Source organism: Malaclemys terrapin, chromosome 5 (genome assembly GCF_027887155.1).
Source record: "Malaclemys terrapin pileata isolate rMalTer1 chromosome 5, rMalTer1.hap1, whole genome shotgun sequence".
Classification (NCBI taxonomy): domain Eukaryota; kingdom Metazoa; phylum Chordata; order Testudines; family Emydidae; genus Malaclemys; species Malaclemys terrapin.
In genome coordinates, this window is record NC_071509.1 from 124,852,595 (window position 1) to 124,872,121 (window position 19,527).

At 40.3% G+C, this 19,527-nt stretch overlaps 1 protein-coding gene across 3 annotated transcripts in view; it reads left to right on the forward strand.

Moving 5' to 3' along the window:
• The first annotated feature begins 269 nt into the window (after nt 1–269).
• Nucleotides 270–19,527, forward strand: part of BMPR1B (bone morphogenetic protein receptor type 1B) — a 344,071-nt gene continuing 324,813 nt past the window's right edge. For all 3 annotated transcript variants that reach the window (XM_054030452.1, XM_054030451.1, XM_054030450.1), the window contains exon 1: nt 270–559. The gene's annotated coding sequence lies outside the window, so the exon portion shown is untranslated. The remainder of the gene's footprint in view (nt 560–19,527) is intronic.

The following is a 19,527-nucleotide window of genomic DNA, read 5'->3' on the forward strand; positions in this document are numbered from 1 at the left end:
AGATACAGACTAACACGGATGCCCAACAGTGCTACAGTACTTTTTAGTTTTTTGTGCTTGTGCCTATCTACTGCAGAAAAGGTACTTACAAAACCCCTCAGCTGGAGAGACCGATGAGAAGGTTCATGGGTGCAACCACCCATCAATGACTCTCCCCTCTGGCAACTGCAGCACAGCTACCAAAGCGCTGGGCTGTGGGGACCCAGCCGAGCATGGGCTGGGCAGCAGCCCTCTCCCGGGCCAGAAGCTCAGCGCTGGCTGCTGGCAGGGTGGAAGCCTAGTCCCGCTTTGCTAAAGCCTTGGCGCTCGGGCTGTGCAATCACTAGTGGGAGCTGGAGAGGGCAAGCGGAAAAAAAAAATCTGCAGCGCCTGAGAGAACCCGGGTGGTGGTGGGGGGGAGAAACACCAGCAGCAGCTGACCCAACTTTGTGGCGTGGAGGCTGGAGGCGCAGGGGGAGCAGCGGCGGCACTGAGCGGCGTGCAGCGGGGCGCGCGGCGTCTGCTCTCCGGCCCGGGGCGCGCGGACCAAGCTGCAGCGGCGGGGGCGGCCTGGCAGCCGGTAAGGGAGCTCCGCGCTGGTGGCAGCGCTGCCCGGGCGAGCGAGCTCCGGCAAGGGGAGAGCCGGGGGTGCGGGGGTGGCAATGCAAAAGGCCCGCGCGGGAGGGGGCAGGGGGCAGGCGCGGGCAGCTTGCTCCGGAGCTGGCGGTGGTTTGTGTGCGGTACCTGTGCCCTGGCAACCGCCCCCGCGCCCGGAGGCGAAGCGGCGCTGGGATGCTGCAGCCGGGACCTTGGTGGAGGCGCCCTGCCGCTCAGGAAAGGCAGCGGCGGCTCCTGGCGGTCGGGGCTGGGGCTGGGAGGGGAGGCAGCGAGCGAGCGGGACCAGGTGGCTGAGGACCGGGCCATGTGAAGAGTCCCGTTCCCCCCGCTTGTGATTCCCTGTGGGGGGGTTTTCAGTGAGCCGGGAGCGGGTGGTCAGGCCATGGGGGGCTGTTGCCGACTCTGGGCGAAGTTTTCCAGTCTAAGTGCTTCACTACATAGGCTCCTACTGCCGCATCCAGGCACCCGAGGGAGAAGCGCCCTGCTTCTCACAGGTGCTGCTGGGCCGCCCCGCTTTCAGAGCCGTGGGAGCGGACGGTGCTCGGGAGCGCTGCAAACCAGACCAATCCTACTAGCCAGGGCCCCACATACGGATTTCGGAGCCCACCTGTGGGTCCCCCGGGTTGGGAAATGTTGGCGGTTTGGGGGTGTTTAAGTAGCGGCTAAGGTGGCTCGCAGGTGGAAGTGTTGCGGGCAAGTAAAGGGGTTTCGGTTGACGTCTCTGTGTTTCTGAGATCAAATCAGCTGCAAGGTTATTATTTGGTGCTTGCCAACCCAGCCCCTTGGCACAGGACGCCAAGGCGTGGAGACAGGTTGTTATGCCGCCCTCCCCACCCCCACAGCCACTGTAATCTTTTTATCATATCACTATTGAACTGATTGTATTTGATAGCTTCATAATTGCACTTCAACCATGCCACAGAATGGATCTTAATGACTGAAGAAATTAATTGCACTTGTGCATCTTATTCCTGCCCAACCCCTACCTGTTTGGATCATTAGAACTGAGTACAGTGTTTTCAATAAGTACTGGAGCATAGTCTGTATTTTCCAGCCTGCCTTGAGCTGCCTCTCTGACTAAATCAGACCAGTGATAATGATTTTTGGCAGCTCCTACGGATTTTGCAGGGAGCGCTTCCCCTTTAACACCATGAGCTGGACTGCTCTTGGAGGGACTTCATTATTAAGGTGAAGAATGAATGACTCACTGCACTCAAAGGTGCCTGTGAAGGAACACAGAGAGAAAAGTCTTTAAACTATCCCCAAACACCTAAAAATAAACATCTTACAATTGCAAAAACATCTGTAATGTTAGCAAAGAAGAATCAGCTGAAGAGAGGTCATTGGACTCAGCAATGCAAAGTGGCTGTTAAAGGACATGATAGTGGCTAAAAAAGTTGAAGTTAATTTAGGCAATTTATGTGGAAATACCACTGAAATCTTAAATCAGCAACTGGATATTAATGGGATTCCTACATCTATACTCACCAAATATACATCCAATTTCTTAATTTTGCAACTACATTGGTGAAATTTTTAATCCTTTTCATTAGTTGGAAAAAGTGGTGGAAGTCTCTTCTAGTGACCTTTGAGTAAGCATAAGCCAAAGTATAGGTGTAAAGACTTTTTAAACATTTTTAGTGGTCATATAACTTAATGTACTTTTTATAGTTAGAACACAAAGATTTGTTTTTGTACATGGCAGATGTCTTCTAAAATCCTTAGAAACATTTGCTAGAGAGATGTTTGCTGAGAATATGGCATTTTGGCTTCAAATGCTTTAATGTCATTTGGTAAGTCATTGTAAAATCATGCAAAACAATTGCCTTCTATTCTGTAAGTTTGCCATTATTGTAGTGATGTTTTGCATGTAAAGCGTACTTAAAATTACACAATACGTTTAATTTACCATGACTTCAGACATATTTTTATAATCATGCAAGTAGGGCTCTTTTTTTTTTTTTTTTTAGTTTTAAATTTAATTTAATGCAAGAAAATTTGAGACAGCATGTTATTTGTCTAATTTGAGAGGCTGTTTAGTAAGCCTCTGGATCCTTTCCTTGTGGTCACATGTTACAGTTTGATATGATCTCATTACTCATGTGTCAAAAGCTGTTGATGAATTTTTAATGACACTGAAATGTGCTTTTAAATCAAAATGTCTGTTTGCCAAGATAAAATTTGGAAGATAATGGAGAATGCTGTGAATTTATGAAAAAGTAATCTCTCGCTCTCAAGAATGCTTCCCTAGTTGTTTAAAAATAGGTTTTGCCCCACGTAAAATACTGACTTACAATGCTCAATTTTCTGAAGTTCTGCTTTGAAAACAGCACTTACACAACTCAATGCTAACTGACTGGGGAGCCTGATGAGAGGATTTCACTTGTTACAGGAAAAAGTAAATAGTTAAAACTGTCTATTCAGAACAAATACATACCTGCTATACACAGTGTTATTTTCTGACAAATAATCATATTGAACAACTTTTAAAGTTAATATATTTTTTTCAAAAATTAAAACAACACAAAACTAGATATGGCTTGTGGAAAAGTCAAAGAATGACAGAGGTGTTATACATTCAAATTAATTTGACTTAGTGCTTATTACATTATTGCTAATAAAAAGCAAAATTCACACCATGCAGAGGGCCAACAAGAGGTCTCTGCAGCACTTGTGTTCCACTTCAGTCCTGGTGCATAGTCCTTCTGCACAGGGGTGAGTTTCACCCAGAGCTTTTTTTTTTTTTTTTTTTTTTTTTTTTTAAATAAATCATCAGAATGCAGTATATTCAGTGTTAGATTACTTGGTGTATTTAAGTTATATGGGTCACCATATTTAAATGTTGTGTTTGTTATTAAAAAGACCTTTAAATTATTTTAAAAGAAGGAATACAGAATAATAAATCGTGGGGCTTGACCTTCTTCCCACATCTTTGTAACTCCATTGACTTCAGCTGAGCTACTCCTGATTTACACCTATGTGAGAGAAGAATCAGGATTTCCAAGTTTGATTTTTGTAGGTACTTCCACCATATTCAGATCTCCACTTTGTGTGTAATATGATTGCTTTGTGTGGAACAGCTATGGAATATGGCTCAGTCCTACAGTGTGTTGAGGCTGTGGCCCTGAGCCAGCAAAGCACTTAACAACGTGCTGAACTTCAAGCGTGTGAGTAGTCCACTTGGAATTAGTGGGTCTACTTATATAATTTAAAGTTAAGCATGTGCTTAAGTCCTTTGCTAGATGGAGGCCAGAATGCTCATTATTTTTCCTGATTGAGCCCTCGGGTCTTGAAATTCTCTTACAAGAGAAATGTTACTTGGTGGTAACATTAAGTGACAGATTCAGGAAGAACAGTTCATAAAGCCAGAGCTTTCTAGCCTGTTTGTTTCTGGATTTGTTTTCTATGCATTATTTCCTAGAAAACGCAAGCAAAGAACAATATGTAAGTGAGCACATCCATTGCTAGGTGTGTGGAAACAGTGAGAGTTAGAAGAAAGCACTTTTTCAGGTGGGATATGTGAGTTCCTACTAATGAGAAATAAGACTACTTTTTTCATACATGTTTATAGTCGTCTCCATTTCCTAACAGAACCAATGACTTAGTACTTCCTAAAATAGATATATATCTCTTAGATTGTAAGCTCTTTGGGGCTGGGACTTTCTTTTTATAGTGTGTCTACACAGTACCTAGTACAATGGGGATGGCATCTCTAACCACTGCTACAATACAATACAATTGCTTCTCGGCCTTCTGGCTAAGAGAGGTGAAAACATTATCAACTGTAATAAAAACCATTTTGCAGTACGTGATTTCAAATTTAATTAATCCTTGGATACTTCTGAAGACCTCAATTAAACTTCTGAAAGGTATTTTTTGTCAATGTTCAGGTAGCAATAAGGGCAGAATATTGCACTAGACCACTTGGATAATACATTGCTATCATTATTCCACTTAAGGAGTTAGAAAATGTAGATGTATCAATATTTGCCTCTTTTTAAAGCTGAGTTAATCTAGGTCCTCATTGCACGAATGTCAAGTTTAAATTTGAATGACACATAAAACAGAAATTTCCTGGTGTAACAGTTCAATATCTACCCATTTTGCCTCATGTCTCAGTTCTGTTTTAGGAATTTTCTGTTATGCATAATAATTTAGTTGTGTCTCATGACAGACTTCTGTCATCTGATTTCTTGAGACCAACATGATTACGATGGAGAATGTTGCTAATGAGATTTGAATCTCTGAATGTGTGCTACCTTATTTGTGACACCTTACACAGAATAACTAGGAAACATACCAATTTAGGAAATAGAATCTGAGACAATTAAAGTTTTAAGCAATAAAAGCTTTTGAAGCAGCTCCTTGATTAGCTGGCCGTTATCTGAAATGGGGGGAAATGAAAGAAAGATGTGTATATATAATGTTGCTTCCCTCAGTTTAGGGGCAATGCATTTCTCTTCATACTCAGGATTCAAATATCTGAGGCCTAATCCTGCAGAGTTTTACACAGGTTAGTAACTTTGTGTGTGTGAGTAGTTTCCTTGAGCTCAGAGAAACAACTCAACTGAGGAAGGTTACGTGACTAAGCATTCACAGGATTTGGGCTACATTTCATACCTGGCAGCAAATGTAAAAAAGCTTGTTTTACCACATGTCCGGAAACATTCCTCCGCCTCTAGCTTTGTGTATCTGCCATGGAGTTATCTTTGGCCATAATATGAACTGCTGATAGAAATGAGTGATTCTGATCTAAATGATAACGCTTCTTAAAACTAGATCTGAAACACATGGACTCATCATACAGTAGCTCCTTTTTTGTATAGATAAACTACTGTTGTTGCATTGTCTAACATAATATAAATATTTGGCCTTGATGGGCAAAACTCTGAAGGAGGTGACTGGAAAACTCTTCATACAGCTATAGGTCCTAGTCCATTCATATGCAAACTGGTTTCTATCCTGGTACAAGTTCCAAAGCATGCTTAGCCCTGACAAGAAGCACCTAGTCTTCATTCAAGCAATCTCTATCCCAGTGTGGCTTAAAGAGGAGAAATATAACAAAAGATACAGGGTAAGAGTTTCAAAGGCACAAAGGGGAGTTTGGTGCCCAATTCCCAGTGAGCTTTCAAATCTCCCTTATAAATAATACAGTGCTTTATATCCACCATCCCAATTCTTTTGATGCATGTGAGAGGCAAGAGACTTGCATACTGTAGCTAATGTAAGGTGGGCTGTAGGTTTTTTTTAATAAGAAAACACTGTTAAAATAACCAAAATATTTTTGAAAATATAATAAAACCTTGGTGTATGTTTACTTCTGCTCTTTCATGTGTTCAAATGCTGAGCTACATTTCCTCTATCTAAAACTTCAGCATTTAATGTAGTTGTCAAGAAATAGTGGCTTCATATGGGATTGTTAATTATTCCTTATGATCTGCTCAAGCCACTTTTAATTTTTGTGTATGTGTTCTTTTCTTTTTTGGTAAGTAGCTCTAGTATGTCGACTTTGTTATATTGTGCTGCACATTCTTCTGCCACGTTGGATAATCTCATTGATGCATTAGCTTGGACTCCAATATTTTCTTCCACTAGTCCAGCAATTTACTCTCCTTTTGTAATAGGTAAATAGTAACTCTGTCTTTTGATTCTGCTTTTAGCTCCAAAAATGTACAAGTGTTTGTGTACTCATCATTAATTTTTTAATGAATTTCTATCTCATGTATCCTCTCCTAACTAAACACCCAGTGCCATTTGCTAATATATTGTTCCCTTTTCTTGTGGGTTCTCCTTTGTCCCCCCCCCTTGTCTATTTAGACTGTAAGCTCCTTGGAGTAGGAACTGTCTATTACGCTGTGTTTGTACAACACCTAGCACAATCGCACCCCATTCTTGGCTGGCCCTTAGGCACTACCATAATAAACGCGATGGTTAATAATAAGTACAGAGAGATCATCCTGTATCCTGTCTGCATTTGCTCTGCAAGTAAAACTGTAGCTTTTGCTTCTTCAGCAAAGGCTTTAATTCTTACCAGTTGCTTCTACGCTGGTGATGAACGCAGGGAGTCTGACATCTCTGTTTCTGATCTCTTTTTGATGGGCATTATCAGACACGATGTATCTCCTGTCACCCACTGGGCTGTGTGGAGAACTTGCACCATTTCATCTGGCAGAATATCTGAATCCCTCTGCAAAGGAATTATTGCTTGTCTTTCATGTAAGGAAAGGGATAAGGAGGTTGTCAGATTACGGAGCATCATACACACCTACATTTGGGGTAACATTATCACCTTGCAGATATCTGTCATCAATGTTAAATGCCAAGCTTTTAAATGTGTAGTTCATTATTTTAACTTTTCGAAAGCAGTTTCTCCTTGGTACGTCTCGATATCGGAGAGCTCAGATGACAAGATAAACTACTCAAGATTGTTTTTGTGCTTACCGTGATGTTGTTACATCTCTTGATGAATAGTGTCAGGTGGCACAATTCTGATCTTATATCCACAGTGTAAACTGAATTGTAACTCAATTGAAATTAAATGGAGATACACCTCCAGTTTAAAAATTGAGATCAGAATCAGGCCCACAGGAAATAAGAGTTTGTGTCCTCACAGGATTGTTTCCTAGGAACTTTTGCTTAGTCTAACCTTTTTGTTTTGTTTTGTTTTTAATGAGGATTTTAGCAATTGAGATTATGAAGATGGCCTTCTCACTTGTTGAGTTTACACTTTGTTATTCTGAAACAGTAAAGAGAAGTGAAATTCTATATTCGGTTTACTTGGGATTTTTCGCCTTAATTATGAAACAGCTTGAAAGGTTCAAATCCTGTTCTCCTTTCTCACACGAATAGTCCCACTGAAGTCAATAGGACTTCTCCCATGAATAAAATGAGCAGGAAATTGTAGTTAGAGTCAGGAAAATGCAGGTAAAGATGACAACTTGAGGTTCCATATTATTCTTTCTGTAAGACTTCAGATCAAATTTCTTGAGTTTAAAAGTCAAAAGTCTGACAATCAAGAAGTTTTCTTGGCCATTTACATCAGCACTGTTAATAATATTTGTGCAGCCAGACCCTACTGTAGCTGATAATTTTGTTGTTGCCAAGAGCTCCATGGTGTTACAGTGACTGGTAATAGGGACATATACAGAACAGCAGAACACATCCCAGTTAACTTCTAACAGCTATGAAATAGTTAAGTGTTAACAGTAGTGAAAACTTGTCTCTGTACTGTGTGAGACAGTGACTAGCAGGGAGTAGCTATGATATGTTACGTATAAATTAGATGGTATTTTATTTTTATATCTAAGTTACCAGGTTTTGTTTTGTTTAAAGTTGTATCCAAGGATCAGTTGACGATTTCCTTGCAGAATGGTGACCTTGCAGATGAAGGCTTGAATAGAAAAGGAGTACTGGTACTTCTTTTCTTTTTGTCATGTCCTCATATATTGAACCAATTTATTTATAATTTTACAAGGAGAATTGCATTTCCTTCCATATCTAGTTTTTGGAGTGCCATCTTTTAATACAGGCCCTCTTTTTGAAGCAATGACAATTAAAATATAGGAAAATCTTGGTTCTCTTTGATAATCTTCATTTTTCTTTTGATTAATTTTTTCAGTCCTGTGCATGAGTTCTATGCAATTAGTATTTGACATTTTGTATTTTTTGCATCAATCTAATACCATACAGAGAAAATCATTGTAATAGGTGCCCTGTTTATGGAAAAACGTATAAATAAAACTTAGGTACATTCTTGCTCATGTGTCAAAACAAAATGCACAGTAAGGCAGCTTCTTTAATAATAAATTAACTCTTGTATGGCTTTACAAATTCATAACTCCTTATATGAATTGAACTTTGAACTTTATTGCCCTTAAAGATATTTTTTAATAAAAGTTTAAAAACAGCAGAATATTTCTTTTGCTTAAGTGGAAATACAGTATATGGAGACCTGTCAGTGATGAAATAATATTCTAAATTTGCACAACATAAAATCAGAGGCTGTGTAGTTCAATGAATAAAGTGTTTGGCTCATATTTCAAATATATTGAGTTAAATCCTTATAAATATTAATCAAAATATATTTTAATTATTTTTTTCTATGAATTGGATTATAAATTCATGTATTCTTGCCACTTTTCTAAAAAGAAAACAAAATTTTGTAGGTGACACAGAATATTTCAAACATAAAAGCCAAGTCAAAAAGGGTGAGCCTAATAACATATACACCTCTACCCCGATGTAATGCGATCCGATATAACATGAATTCTGATATAACACGGTAAAGCAGTGCTCCGGGGGGGGGGGGAGGGGGGAGAGGAGAGGTAGGGCTGCACACTCTGGCGGATCAAAGCAAGTTCGATATAACGCGGTTTCACCTATAACGCAGTAAGTTTTTTTGGCTCCTGAGGACAGCGTTATATCGCGGTAGAGGTGTATTTGTAAAAGCATTAGAAAAGAGCCCTTTTAAAAGCCCTTTTATTCCTTGAAGCTACCAGCACTTTTGCATGTGCACAGCTTCATGTATGTATATATTTGCAGGATTAGGGCTTTAATTAGGATTAATTTAATTTCCCCCTTTCCAGATTAAGAGACTCCAGATCAGTTAAAGATCACAAGGAGAGAGGACTAATTGGTCCTAGCTGTTGTGATTAATTTGCCTACTGTAAATAGCTGTTTTGATGGATATCCCATTTTCAATATCTCAGTCACTTCCTTTGTCTGCTTTACCTTCTATTACTCTTGTACAAATATGGCAGAGGATTGGGCCCAAATTGTTCAGATGCTGCAGATGGAAATGTTTGAAAAACTATGTAGGAGAGACTATCAGTGGTCAAGAGGGTTGTTAATCACTTGATGGACAGCCCATTTGACCAATGTAATAGGCAGAGTGGACTGTTAAAAATTGCTGCTGATATATATATATATATATATATATATATATATATTAGTAGAATAATTTTGTTTCAATTGTAGAGGATTTTGCAGAATAAAAGTATCCATTTAAATGTTTTGCTTTGTGGCAGTTCCTTAAGTTTAACTAAAAAGCATTTCTTTTCTTGTAAAGGTTTTAAAACCCCAGCTTACAAACAGAATTTGGGCTAAATTGTGCTTCCCTTACCCACTTTAGAAGCCCAGCTGTATTGTTAGTGTTGGCATTTACATAACTTTTAAGCACACAAATAAAAAATTATTTGTCATCAGATATTTAAAAATGAGTCCTTCCTTTATGTGCCTGCAAAGTTTTGGATTCAAAACGCCTCTTTTCCCCACCAAGAGAGGATCTCTCTCCCTCATGCACAGGCATGCGCATCCCCCTTTTCCAGACAGAGAGCATAAACATTTTTATAAGCTACATCTTCCCTAGCTAACTCGCTTCAAAGCATATTGGGCTCATAGACTGTGTGTGTATTCACGCAAGAAAGATTTGGATAGGATAAACACAATTAATTCATAGATTCTAGGACTGGAAGGGACCTCGAGAGGTCATCGAGTCCAGTCCCCTGCCCGCATGGCAGGACCAAATACTGTCTAGACCATCCCTGATAGACATTTATCTAACCTACTCATAAATATCTCCAGAGATGGAGATTCCACAACCTCCCTAGGCAATTTATTCCAGTGTTTAGGAAAAAGTTCCTAACTGTCAGGGTGGTTAATGTCCAACCTGGACCTCCCTTGGTGCAGTTTAAGCCCATTGCTTCTTGCTCTATCCTTAGAGGCTAAGGTGAACAAGTTTTCTCCCTCCTCCTTATGACACCCTTTTAGATACCTGAAAACTGCTATCATGTCCCCTCTCAGTCTTCTCTTTTCCAAACTAAACAAACCCAATTCTTTCAGCCTTCCTTCCTTCATGTTCTCAAGACCTTTAATCATTCTTGTTGCTCTTCTCTGGACCCTTTCCAATTTCTCCACATCTCTCTTGAAATGCGGTGCTTCTATGCAAGATGTATTTTGAAGGCAGGATATTATAATTGAGATTAGGTTAATTATCTATCTGTATTGGTTACCAAGATTGAATGTATACGTTTTTCTAAAAAAGGGCATTTATCTTCTGTTATACCTGTCATTTTGTGCAGGCATTTGCAACCTGGAGGAATCTCATTAAGCACATACAAACCCCACTTGATTTGCTTTGTCTAGAGTCAGGCCTTTAGGGGCCAATTCTGAATGGGGGATCCCTGCAGGACAGCCCTTAAGCACATGTGCCGTCTTATTCGCTTCAATGGGTCAGCACAAGACTGGGACCTAAAGGTGTCTGCACCATGGGTTCTGCAAAATTTGACATACGCCTTTTGTAAAGCATTTTGAGATCCTTGGATGAAGAGTGATGCCTAAACCCAATGAATTGTTATGCATAGTGTGCACGTTCACAGTTATTCTGTATAGCAGCGCTTCTCAAACTGGGGTCCCCGAGGGTACTTCAGGTGTCCGTGAGCCCTGCTGATAAACTCCCCCCACTTCTCCTATCCCTGGAGGCTATTGAAGCCAAACCAGGAGATTTTAGGTGCTAAAAGTCTGGCGGCGCAGCAAGGCTAAGGCAACCTCCCTGCCTGCTCTGGCCCCATGCTGCTCCTGGAAGTAGCCAGCATGTCCCTGTGGCCCCCGGTGGGAGGTGCCAACTCTGCAGCTCCCATTGGCTGAGACAGTCAGCTAATGGGAGCTGCAGGGGCAGCGCGTGGAAATCCCCTGACTCCTCCGCCTAGGAGCCACTGCCAGAGAGATGTGCCAATTGCTTTCTGGAACCGCTCAAAGTAAGCACTGCCCAGCCAGAGCCTGCACCCCTCACCCCTTCCCGCACCCCAACCCCCGCCTCAACCCAGAGCCTACCTCCCACAGCCTGCACCACTGCTCCGGCCCAAAGTCTGCACCAAATTCTCTCCCAGAGCCCACACCCTTCACCACCTCCTGCATCCAAACTCCCTCCCAGAGCCCACACCCCCTCCTACACCCCAAATTCCTGCCTCAGCCTAGTGGGAGGGTGTGTGGGGGGGGGATGGAGTGAGCGGGGGGCTGGGGCCTTGGGGAAGGGGTGGAGTGGGGGCAAGGCCTGGGGCTGACAGGGAGGTTTGGGGTCCCTGAAAGATTTTTTTGTTACATAACTGCATTCAAAAATAAAACAATGTAAAACTTTAGAGCCTACAAGTCCACTCAGTCCTACTTCTTGTTCAGCCAATCACAAGACAAACAAGTTTGTTTACATTTACGGGCGATAATGTTGCTCGCTTCTTATTTACAGTGTCACCAGAAAGTGAGAACAGGCGTTTGCATGGCACTTTTGTAGCCAGTATTGCAAGGTATTTATGTGCCAGATATGCTAAAGATTCATATGCCCCTTCATGCTTCAGCCACTGTTGCAGAGGACGTGCTTCCATGCTGATGACGGTCGTTTAAAAAAAATGTGGTGATTAAATTTGTGACTGAACTCCTTGGGAGAGAATGGTGTGTCTCCTGCTCTGTTTTACCCGCATTCTGCCATATATTTCATGTTATAGCAGTCTTGGATGATGACCCAGCACATGTTTGTTTTAAGAACACTTTCACTGGAAATTTGACAGAATGCAAAGAAGGTACCAATGTGAGATTTCTAAAGATAGCTACAGCACTCGACCCGAGGTTTAAGAATCTGAAGTGCCTTCCAAAATCTGAGAGGGACGGGTTGTGGAGCATGCTTTCAGAAGTCTTAAAAGAGCAGCACTCCAATGCAGAAACTACAGAATCTGAACCACCAAAAAAGAAAATCAACCTTCTGCTGGTTGCATTTCACTCAGATGATGAAAGTGAACATGCGTCGGTCCGCACTGCTTTGGATCGTTATCGAGCAGAACCCATCATCAGCATGGACGCATGTCCTCTGGAATGGTGGTTGAAGCATGAAGGGACATATGCATCTTTAGCGCTTCTGTCTTGTAAATATCTTTTGATGTTGGCTACAACAGTGCCATGTGAACGCCTATTCTCTCTTTCAGGTGACATTGTAAACAAGAAGCAGGCAGCATTATCTCTTGCAACTATAAATAAACTTGTTTGTCTTAGTGATTGGCTGAACAAGAAGTAGGACAGAGTGGACTTGTAGGCTCTACAGTTTTACATTGATTTGCTTTTGAATGCAGTTTTTTTTGTACATAATTCTACATTTGTAAGTTCAACTTTCATGGTAAAGAGATTGCATTACAGTACTTGTATGAGGTGAATTGAAAAATACTATTTCTTTTGTTTTTACAGCACAGATATTTGTAATAAAAATAAATATAAAGTGAGCACTGTACGCTTTGTATTCTGCATTGTAATTGAAATCAATATGTTTGAAAATGTAGGAAACATCCAAAAATATTTAAATAAATGGTATTCTATTATTAACAGTGCAGTTAATTTTTTTAATCACTTGACAGCCCTACTATTTAGAATTTACAGCAGTGGCAGAGGGTCTTATCCAAGCAGCAGGCAGATCCATGTTGTGTATTAGAAGAAAATCACTGAGAAAATGAATACATTTTAACTTACCTGCTAATGACTTTTCTCTGAGTCCTCCCACACTAGGACCCTTGAGATTTGTCTTTTTCCCCACTGCTCCCTCCACAAGTAAGCACGAGACAGAAAATTACTGAACTGTTGGATGGACGCCATCATTAATTTCCAATTTGTTTTCTCTGTTTCCAGCAAGATGAAAATTATATTAAAAAAGTAATACTTACAAATAATAAAAGAGAAGGCGATCAAAGCAAACTAATCTGATTACTTTAAAGGAATTTTCAGAGAATAATACAGACTTACGTTAGCAATTGGAAGTGTGCAGTTATTAGTCTGCCAAGGTATTTGTCGCCATTGACATCAAGTTGCTGACTTAAAAAAGATCTACAGAAATCAACATTTTGACCATCTACGTCAGAAGAGAATGAAGGTCTTAAACATTTATTAAATTTTGTTCAATACTGTTAGGAAAGAATAGTCGTTCTCTTCTTAAAGGCAAACTAGGGTATTGTCATGGCTATCAGATTTGGGGTGAAATTCACTGAGTGGTAGAGCACCAGCACTTAAGTATTGCCATGTGGTATAAAATATAGTATTTTTCTTAAGGTCCTTTGGGAGGTCTGTGAGTATGTGAGAGTCAGAACTTTTGTTGAAAAAAATGGTTGTGGAGAAAAGCTTGAAAAGGTTATCTCTATGCGCCTTAAAGGCTGGGAAACCTGAAGGCAAATAAAAAGAGCCCCATGTATATTACTATTATTTAAATCTCAGGCAATTTGAAGCAACCTCATGATTTTTTGAGGCCTGATTCATGATTATTGAACATTTGAGGTTGGCAGTACTGTTTGCTACTTATTTTGAGAATTTAAGCCATGTACAGTCATTTTGCTGACTCTCTGCAGAAGGGGTGGGATTTCATCCGTTGCGTTTACCTGAAACTTTCTAATACACCCTGACAGTTCATGCAACATGACTTGGAATGGTGTGTTAAAAAGGAGGCTTATCATAAGCATCTGTCTAATCTACTGTTTTTATGCTGCCCTTGTGCTTTCAGAAATATTTATCCCAATCTCATTTTTGCCCCTAATAGCATTCAAACATGTTTATACAACCTTTTTTGGTTTTGCCATTTCCATTGCTCTTATTGCAAATTAAATTAATATAGACACCACTGTACAACTTCAGACCTTGACTCTACAATTGGATCTGTTTCTCTGGGGTCTTATCACCCACGCCAATCCCCACTGAAGTCAGTGGAGCTCTGCGTGTGTCTGCCAGTGCAGACTGGATTGTAAGATTGGGACCTTTTTTATAGTTTTTTCAAGCCACGTTCCAAAACTGTACAGAGCTAAGAATGAGAGCAGACTATCTATCATATGATTGACATTCCTAGCTCTGCTAGTGACTTTCTGACCTAGTATAAACTTAAAAGTTTTATGGGTATAGCTATACCATTATAACCCAATACTGGCAAAATCCTCTTAGTGTATATTGGCAAAAAAAAGTACTTTTGCTGGTGTAGCTTGTACTGCTTTGGTGAACAAAATAAGCTAGAACAGCCAATGCTGTATAATTGCATCTCCACTTTTGTTGGCATAGAAATATTGCAGAATAATCACACCCTTAACTGATGTTGCCGTGCCGCAAAGTTTCTGATGTAGGCCTGGCCTCTGTGTGACTGGGGTAAATGTTCCCCCCTCTTCTTTTTCCAGGGGGTATAAGAACCCACAGCCCCTATGTACTTCAGTGAGCAATATTAGGGCAGAGAACTTCTGAAAATGGGGCAGTTAATCTTTCTTAACTCCTTTGCCGGGCTGCTACTGGGCTTAATTAAGGTGTGTGAAATACTTTGAGCTTGTTGCATGAAAGCCACTAGAAGTCCAAAGTATTTAGTCATTTGATAGGAGTGCAGGGAAAACATGTTGTTTAGTTAGGCTACAGAAAACTTGGGAAAGGATACCAAGGAGACAGAATAAAATCCATGAAGTTGAAAGAGGAAGGTTAGGCCATTACCCCAGCTGATGTTCAATCAGTATTGCTCCAGTGAAATCAGTGGAGCTACACTAATTTACACCAGCTGATGATCTTAAAAAATAAATGTTTAATTGCAAGAAAACCTGATTTCTAACAAATATTTATCCAGTTATGTATTCAGAGGGGATATAAGGATGTGAGAAGAACAACAAGAGTCAATAAGCAGGATAATTTGTGGCATCTTTTCTATGGACGTTAGAACTTATCACACAGCGATTAAAGCAGCTGCTTAAATGGATTATGTAACTGCTTATTATCTGTGGGAGGCCATACTATCGACAGAGGGAAAAGGTGGCTGTGATTACGTGGGAAGCCCCCCCAGAACAGCTCAATCTTGTCTAAGCAGCATAATCCAATCAGTCCATTTCCAAGCGCCCTCAAATTGTGTGTAGCACAGTTAAAACGTAGGAGGAGCCAGAGCTACAGGCTCATAGGTTTGAAGCCATCCATATCTAAAAACGAGAGGATGTTTTTTCTCTCACAAGTTAATACCACTCGAGGCACCACTAGCTCACTATATGCATCCTGCAGAACGTATCAGATAGGCAAATCCTTACATCCATTGGCAAAACTGTATTGATGGTGGGAGGAATATGTTGCCGGGCAGCGACACATGCACGTGTGAAGTAATTAATCTGTGGGATTTTGATCCATTTCCCCCTGAATTCTTTCTGACCGCACACAGTTTTCTGGTCTTGGTTATTGCCTTTTCAATCAGATAACCTACTGTACAGAATGAAGAGTATGATATAAGGCCATTTCTGAACATACTCATATCGCAGACCCCTTCCATATGTCTGTCCCAAGGGGAGAGAGTTTATGTCTTCAAATCCAGCATGTTATTTGTCCTTTTCCCTTCTCTATTGCCTTCAAGTAAGGATTACATTAAAGATGTTTGTATCACAGTGCTGGGGGAAAAGCATAGTGTGTCTCCAAAACCAGGATTGTAGAATGTTGATTTATGCAGATTTGCTTCTAGTCATCTTTTTAAAATTTTAATGTAGTGCTTTTGCATTTACTTTTGCCTCATTTTTGTCTTGGGAAGGTAGGTTAACACTAGGTCTAGTTCAAGCCATAGAGATGTTAACTTTAACAACAAGTGTTCAGTTGCATGACATGATCGGTTTACACTCTTGCAGAACCATAATTAAAATTTTATTGAACGGTGTAAACCAACATCCAGTTTGGATTTGTAACTGGATAAACATCTGTTCCAAATGTTGCTGCAGTTAGAAACTGGTACCAATTTCTGTGTAAAGTTCCTCTTGACTGGCTGGCTTCAGTACCACTTTGGTAGGAAATATTTAGCATTTGATAGGGGTCAAGCCCTTGGTTTTCACTGCAATAGAGGTAAATCATTTGGTCAGTGCAAACAAGGTTTTTATGTTGGATCTGTAAGAACAATTATAAAACATAACATGTGCTGTTCTATGCTAGAGTCCACTCCATTAAAATAGAGAGCAACACTGCTTTACAAAAAACTCAAGAGGTGTCAAAGTTCAAATATATCAATTTCCTTATCTGATGTTTGTGCCATAACACTCGCAAATGGATGGCATTTTTTTTAAATGAAACCAAAACTGTTTGCATATCTGAGTTATTTGGAATTTCCATAATTGCTGTATTGACAGTTCTTTTCAGTTCTGCCTTGAACTGGAAATATCCTTGATCTGTCTGTGTTTTTAACATTTTTGGCTGCTGAGTGACCATTACAAAGTTTGTAACCACAGCTTGCTTTGTGTATTGAGGTCTCAAGTAATCTTACATAAATGCATCAAACCCTCAAGGAATAAAATAGGGCTAGCTGCATGGATTTATCATATGATAACTTAAGAGCAAAATGTAGGCACAGCCAAGAACACTGAAGCTTTTCTGGTTCTGTATACATGATGAGCCAGTATAAATTGTTGAGTTATATTGAAAGATAAATCTAAGTACTAATATTTCCTGTATCATGTGACTCATGTGATCTATTTAGAATGTAGGCCTGGAAGTCAGGACTCCCAGGTTCTGTTCACTCTACCACTGACTTTGGCCTGATTTCAAAAGTGTCAAAGATCTTTCCAAATCTATGGGAGCTGTGGATGCCCAGCATCTTTGAAAAGTTAGGCCACTAAACTGTCTGTTCTCAGTTTCCTCATCTATAAAATGGGTATAACAGTACCCACATTTGGACAGCATTTTGTGCTGACATTCTGCATGAGTGGCCCAGGACCAGAATGGCAGGGATATTATGGGTTTGATTGAGGTGCACTGGCAGAGTTGCACAGGGGAGGGTATCATGTCTTAGACTTTCGCTACAGTTGGCTCAAGTCAGCTTGTGACATTAAAGAGACACTGTCAACTTAAATATGGCCCAAAACTTAGGCTTTATACAAGCCAGTTTTTGAAAAACTTAAGAATAATAGAAATGGTTCCACAACTTAAAAGAGAAACAAACAGTAAAAGCAGTTGTTTTAAATATTTAACAGTAGTCCTTGAAACCCAAACATTGCAACACTAAGAACCTAAAAGTGAAATGACACTATGCAAGCTGGGAGAAATGCAAAAAAGTAAACAAAGAGCACAGATAGTGACAAATAACCTGTTTTTTTAAATTTCTTTCACTTTCAGTGATTTAAGATGTTTGTAGTGTAAGTAAAGACATTCTTATACAATGTAACAAGCTGACATTCACTTGCAAGTGAGAAATAAACAAACAAACAAATTAACCTACGTACACAATTTAAATCTGTTCTAGACTCTGGAGAAAAAAATCTACCAAAATGTCTTTTACGTTCTGCTGTCAGCTACATCTGTGCATATTCACTGAAGTCCATGGATGTGAGCAGAATTTGGGTTCTCACTTTTTTGATCTTCTTAAGCTTAGCGTTGCATGTTTTTTTGTTTGTTTGTTTGTTTTTTAATTAATGTTAAGGACGCTGGTAGTAAAGCTGGTCGGAAAATGTGTTTTTTTTTTTTTCCCCCGTGTGGAAATTTTGGAGGGGATGGTTGGGAAGGTGGAGACATTGTTTTGTCAGTTTTCTACAGAAAAACATTGCTTTCTGGCAAAAACTTTACCAATTTTTTGGGGGTGAAATCCTAAATATTTCAATTCAGAAATACTGCCATGATGGCTCATGGTGGGAGTTGTAGTTTAGATGTCTCATGCTCCCATCCTGCTCTGTATGCTAGGCTACTTCTCCCATGATCCACCACAGACTCTCCTCATGGTGAGTAGGAGAGGCATTTGCCTCATGGTTGTCCCTGGCCCTGATTCACCTATACTGATGCAGAGAGGTATAGGTTATACCACCACCTTGTGGTCAAAAGGGATGTACAGTAAGAGCAGGCAGATGGTTGGATCCCGGGGAGCAGAGGACGCTGTGAGGACATGCTGGATCTTTTTTAGATTACAACATTTGTCCATTACAGACAACATTAGAGAAGCTTTGAAGATTTAAATTTATTTGTTTAGATTTAAGACCTGCTCCCAGTGAAGTCAGTAGTAAGTCTCCCTTGGTATTGAGCAGGAGAAGGACAGGGCCTTCAATGTAACTAGAGTTTTAGAAATTCTGCGTCAAAGAATTGGAAGAAGGTCTCTGAATGGAGACAGCAGCTGATATTTTTTTCAGTCAAAAGGAACTCTGCCAAAAGAAGTTATGACCTCACAAGCTAGAAGGTCATTGCATCTTGCGCCAATTCTCTGAAGATCTTGATTTCCCAGAAATATGCCGATAGGCTCAGATGATGACTAAGATTTAGATTCTTCATGAGAGACAGTGTCTCCAGTTGATGAATAAACATCAGAATAATCAAAACTGCTTATGGTGGATGGTGTAATCTCATATTGCTGTACATCATCTAATCCGTATCTCTGATACTGTAAGAATTACCCCTATTGTGTATTTCCTGATCCCTTGTTCGGGTTGGTTTAAAAAAAGGTCTAAAACTATGTGGCTTGCATAATTTGTCTCGGGCAGGGACTTCCATAGAACTGAACTGAATACACTGTCCGTTAGGTTAGATTCACTTTTCATTAGTTGCATTACTCCTAGTTGTGTCACTCTCGACCCAGCCACACCAGTGAGTCTGGATGCACAGAGGTGGTGATAGAAAGGAAGGTGGAAAGGGAATAAGTGTTTGTTGTACCAATAAAGATGCAAAGATACATACAGCCCAATCCCCCATAGTTACTGTGGGAATCGGTTACAGCTTGATCACTAAGTCTTCACATTAAAAAAAGTAGCATTTTTCAAATAGGAAAGCCCCTACCTGTTTGTTTCCAGTTGGCTATAATTTTGTTTGGAAAACATCCCCTTGTTTTTAACATTGATTGAGAGACAGAAGAGCCTGTATTAAATAGAGCTCTAGATTCCTCCCATTCCCAGCCTGCCTGCTCAATGATTTTCTTAAATGCTTCCCATATAATTTAGATGCCAATTCCCA